Source organism: Chiloscyllium punctatum, chromosome 29 (assembly GCF_047496795.1).
Source record: "Chiloscyllium punctatum isolate Juve2018m chromosome 29, sChiPun1.3, whole genome shotgun sequence".
Classification (NCBI taxonomy): domain Eukaryota; kingdom Metazoa; phylum Chordata; class Chondrichthyes; order Orectolobiformes; family Hemiscylliidae; genus Chiloscyllium; species Chiloscyllium punctatum.
In genome coordinates, this window is record NC_092767.1 from 22,537,161 (window position 1) to 22,543,160 (window position 6,000).

The window sequence follows — 6,000 nt, forward strand, 5'->3', positions numbered from 1 at the left end:
TGAGGATTATTGATTAGGGAGAATATCACAGGTTTACTGAGGGAGGACATCTTGGAGGGCTTATCCAGTGAGGTCATATGGGTAGAGCTCAGGAATAAGAGGGCTGCAAACCTTTCAGTGGGTTTGTATTACAGGCTTCCCAACAGCCAGTGGGAGACAGAGGAACATATCCATGGAGAGTCAATGGAAAAATGTGAAAACACCAGGGTTGTGGTGATGTGTGATTTTAACATTCTAGAAATTGACAAGGACTCTCTTAAGGAAAGGGGCTTTTGTGTGGCTGGGGGTAGAATGTGTTAATTGAGTCCAAGAGGATTTCTTGAAGCAATATGTCTCTAGTCCAATTGAGGAAGGGAAATACTTGACCCGGTATTAAGGAATGAGCCCAGTCACGTGATCAAAGTTTCAGTGGAAAAACATTTTGGGAACACTGACCAGAATTCTGCAAGTTATACATTACTTATGTTGAGGATAAAAGTGGTTCCTGGCGAAATTGGGAGAAGCTAGCAATGGTGATATTAGTCACAAACTGGAGCATATAGATGGGAGTAGCTGTTTGTGGATAATATGAGACTCTTTTAAAGGCTAGTGAATTCCAGACCAGCGTTTCCTGTGAAAGTGAAGGATAATAATGGCTAGATTCAAGTGCTTTGGATGACAATTGGTTAAGCTACTTTTGGAATACTGTGTGCAATTCTGGTCTCTCTCAATGTGTTGTGAAACTTCAAAGGGTGCAGTAAAGAATTACAAGGATGTTGTCAGGGTTGGAGGCTTTGAGCTACAGGCAGAAGCTGAATAAACGGAAGCTATTTTCCCTCTAGCATTGGAGGCTGAGGGGTGACTTTATAGAGTTTTCTGAAATCATGAGGTACATGTATAGGGTGAATAGTCAATGTCTTTTTCCCAGGGTATGAGAGTCCAATGTCAGAAGGCATCGGTTTAAGATGAGAGAGGAAAGGTATAAAAGGGACCTAAGGGACAATGCTTTCACACAGAGGGTGGTGCATGTCTGGAATGAACTGCCGTTGGAAGGGATGGAGGATGGGACAATTACAACATTTAAAAGGCATCTGGATAGGTACATGTACAGGAAGGGTTTAGAGGGATATTGGCCAAAGCTGGAAAAGCGCAGCAAGTCAGGCAGCATCCAAGGAGCAGGAGAATCGATGTTTCAGGCATAAGCCCTTCTTCAGGAATGAGGAGGGTGTGCCAAGCAGGCTAAGATAAAAAGTAGGGAGGAGAGACTTGGGGGAGGGAGGAGAGAATGCGATAGATGGAAGGAGGTTAAGGTGAGGGTGATAGGCCGGAGAGGGGGTGGGGGCGGAGAGGTCGGGAAGAAGATTGCAGGTCAAGAAGGCGGTGCTGAGTCTGAGGGTTGGGACTGAGATAAGGTGGCGGGGGAGGGGAAATGAGAAAGCTGGAGAAATCTGCATTCATCCCTTGTGGTTGGAGGGTTCCTAGGCGAAAGATGAGGCGCTCTTCCTCCAGGCATCGTGTTGCCATGGTCTGGCGATGGAGGAGGCCAAGGACCTGCATGTCCTTGGCGGAGTGGGAGAGGGAATTAAGGTGTTCAGCCACGGGGCGGTTGGGTTGGTTGGTGCGGGTGAGGGAAAAGCCAGGTCCAGTTGTGGACAAAGAAGGAAATTTCTGTATGAAGCCAGAGGATGTGGGTGAGGACCTTAGTGAATAATTTGCATGGGTATTCAAAAGAAATGGACCTGGTGAATAGTGAGTCTAGAAAAGGGTATGTCGATAATTCTAGGGCATGTCTATATAAAAGAAGGAGGAAGTGTTGGGCTTTTCAAAAAACCATGAGGTTACAAGTTCCCAGGAGCTGATGGTCGCTATTCTAGGGAGGAAATTGCTGGGACCTTGTACAAAATCTTTAAATCCTCTTTAGTTACAGGAGAGGTCCAAGAGGACTGGAGAATAGCCAATGTTGTTCCCTTGTTTCAGAAGGGCAACGCGGATAATATGGGAAATCCAGTGAGCCTTATGTCAGTGGTAATTTAACATACCTGGTCAGTATGGATGGGTTGGACCGAAGGGCCTGTTTCCTTGCTGTACAACTCCATGACTCTATACCGCCAAGGCAAGAGATCTTGGAGAAGATTCTTAGGGCCAGGGTTTACTCACATTTGGGAAAAAAAAGGACTAATTAGTGACAGGCAGCAAGGCTTTGTGTGGAGAAGGTCATGTCTCACAAACTTGATTGAGATTTTTGAGGAAGTGGCAAAGATGCCTGAAGAGAGCAGAGTGGCAGATATTGTCTCACTGGACTTTAGCAAGGCCTTTGTCAAGGTCTGTCACGGTAAGTGGATACTGGGGGTGAAGTCATATGGCCATATGACCAGTGTTGGTGCACAGGGATCAGTATTGAGACCCCTCATTTGTTTATAAATAATTTGGAGGAGAATGTCCATCATCTGATCAGTAAGTTTGCCGATAACACAAACATTGAGGGAGCTATGGATAATGTGGAGAATTGCCAGAGGATACAGCAGGATTATAGATAATCTGGAGATTTGGGTGAAGAAATGGCAGATGGACTTTAATCTGGAAAAATATGAGTTGATATATATGGAAGGTCCAATGCATAAGGGAAGTTACACAATAATTGGCAGAACCCTTAGAAGCATTAAAGTACAGGGGCTTGAAGCATACAGGTCCACAGTTCCCAGAAAGGGACAATGTCAGTGGATGAGGTAGTCTAAAAGGCATATAGCATGCTTGCCTTCATTGTTTCGGACACAGAGTATAAAAAATGGCAAGCCATGTTGCAGAGCGTAAGCAAGGTGTACAGTTGGAATATTGTGTACAGTTCTGGTCATTGCATCATGACCAGAAACATGTGAGAGCATTGGAGAGGGTACAGAAAATGTTCTCCAGGATTTTGTCTGGTTTGGGAGGTATTATCTGTGAAGGAAATTGGACAAGATTGGTTTTTACTTGAACACCAGAGGCTGAAAGGCGGCCTGATAGAGATTTACAAAATTATGAAAGGCATGGATAGAATGCAGTTTTTTTTCCCCCAGGATAGAAATCTCAATTACTAGGGGACATAGATTTAAGGGTAAAGGGGGAATGATTAAAGGAGATGAGAGGGGCAAATTCTTTTTCCACAGAGGCAACTTCCTGAGTAAGTGGTGGATGTGGGTATAATTACAATGTTTAGAAAGAAATGAGAGAAGCACATGAATAGGAAAGGTTTGGAGAGTTGTAGGCCAGGAGCAGGCAGGTGAGACTAGTTCAGTTTGGGATTATGCTCGGCATGGACGGGTTGGACTGAAGGGTCTGTTTCCGTGCTGTATGACAATATGACTGACTCAATGTGCCTGGAATGCGCTTTCAGAGGAAGTGGTCGAAGCAGACACAACAGCAATGTCTATTGGCATTTTGACAGACATGATTGGCAGGAAATAAAAGGATACAGACAATACAATATACAATACTGTTCACCTCCATCAACATCGACCTGGCAAAGGAAACACTTACCACACTTTTAGACGAGACCATCACACACACCCCAACCACCATCCAATCACATTACCAATGAAAATATCATGAATCTTGTGGACCTGTGCCTCACCACCCACTTCACCTTCAACAACATAATCTACAAACAAACCAACGGCACACCCATGGGATCTCCACTGTCAGGATTCATAGCGGAAGCGGTAATGCAAAGACTAAAACAAACAGCCCTACCAACCATCAAACCAAAAATCTGGGTCCGCTACACAGATAACACCTTTGTCATCACAAAACGAAACAAGATAGAAGAGACATTTAACATCATCAACAACACCCTCACAGGAATAACGTTCACCAAGGAGGAAGAAACCGACAACAAACTCGCATTCCTGAACATCACAGTCGAAAGAAAGGACAACGGAGAACTACAAACCTGCGTATACAGAAAACTGATAAACACTGACCAAATACTTAACTACACCAGCAACCGTCCCAACACACACAAACGAAACTGTATCAGAACACTATTCCAATGAGCCACCACACACTGCAGCACAGACAAACTTTGGAAAACAATAGACAATAGACAATAGATGCAGGAGTAGTCCATTCAGCCCTTCAAGCCTGCACCGCCATTCAATATGATCATGGCTGATCATTCCCAATCAGTATCCTGTTCCAGCCTTATCTCCATAACCCTTGACTCCACTATCTTTAAGAGCTCTATCCAATTCTTTCTTAAATGAATCCAGAGACTGGGCCTCCACTGCCCTCTGGGGCAGAGCATTCCACACAGCCACCACTCTCTGGGTGAAGTAGTTTCTCCTCATCTCTGTCCTAAATGGTCTACCCTGTATTTTTAAGTTGTGTCCTCTGGTTCGGCACTCCCCCATCAGCCGAAATATGTTTCCTCCTGCCAGAGTGTCCAATCCTTTCATAATCCTATACGTTTCAATCAGATCCCCTCTCAGTCTTCTAAACTCAAGGGTATACAAGCCCAGTCGCTTCAGTCTTTCCGTGTAAGGCAATCCTGCCATTCCAGGAATTGACCTCGTGAACCTACGCTGCACTCCCTCAATAGCCAGAATGTCTTTCCTCAAATTTGGAGACCAGAACTGTACACAGTACTCCAGGTGTGGTCTCACCAGGGCCCTGTACAGCTGCAGAAGCACCTCTTTGCTTCTATACTCAATTCCTCTTGTTATGAAGGCCAGCATGCTATAAGCCTTTACTTCACGACCTGCTGTACCTGCATGCTTGCCTTCATTGACTGGTGGACAAGAACATCCAGATCTCTCTGAACAGCCCCTTTACCTAATTTGATACCATTGAGGTAGTAATCTGCCTTCCTGTTCCTGCCACCAAAGTGGATAACCAGACATTTATCCACATTAAACTGCATCTGCCATGCATCTGCCCACTCACCTAACTTGTCCAGGTCACCCTGTAATCTCCTAACATCCTCATCACATTCCACCCTACCACCCAGCTTTGTATCATCAGCAAATTTGCTAATGTTATTGCTGATACCATCTTCTATATCATTTACATATATTGTAAAAAGCTGCGGTCCCAGCACGGATCCCTGCGGTACCCCACTGGTCACTGCCTGCCATTCCGAAATTGAGCCGTTAATCACTACCCTTTGTTTCCTATTAGCCAACCAATTCTCTATCCAATCTAGTACTTTGCCCCCAATACCGTGCGCCCTAATTTTACTCATTAATCTCTTGTGTGGGACTTTATCAAAAGCTTTCTGAAAGTCCAGGTACAGTACATCCACTGGATCTCCCTCGTCCATCTTCCGAGTTACATCCTCAAAAAATTCAAGAAGATTAGTCAAGCATGATTTCCCCTTCATAAATCCATGCTGACTCTGTCCTATCCTGTTACTATTATCCAGATGTGCCATAATTTCATCCTTTATAATAGACTCCAGCATCTTTCCCACCACTGAGGTCAGACTAACTGGTTTATAATTTCCTGCTTTCTCCCGCCCACCCTTCTTAAAAAGTGGCACACATTAGCCGCCCTCCAATCCTCAGGAACCGACCCCGATTCTATTGAACTCTGGAAAATAATCACCAGCGCATCCACGATTTCCCGAGCCTCTTCCTTCAGTACCCTGGGATGCAGGCCATCAGGTCCCGGAGACTTATCAACCTGCAGACCTAACAGTCTCTCCAACACCAAATCCTGGCAAATATAAATTCCCTTAAGTTCAGGTCCTTCAGCCACTGTTACCTCAGGGAAATTGCTTGTGTCTTCTCCAGTGAACACAGATCTGAAGTACCCATTTAATTCCTCTGCCATTTCTTTGTTCCCAGTAATATATTCCCCTGTTTCTGTCTTCAAGGGCCCAATACCTCCGATAGTGCACCCTCAATACCTCAGAAAGTGCTTCCTCAGTACCACAGAATGTGCTCCCTCAGTACATCAGATAATGCTCCCTCAGTATGTCAGATAATGCTCCCTCAGTGCCTCACATAGTGCTTCCTCAATTTTTGTCCTAACCATTTTTTTGCC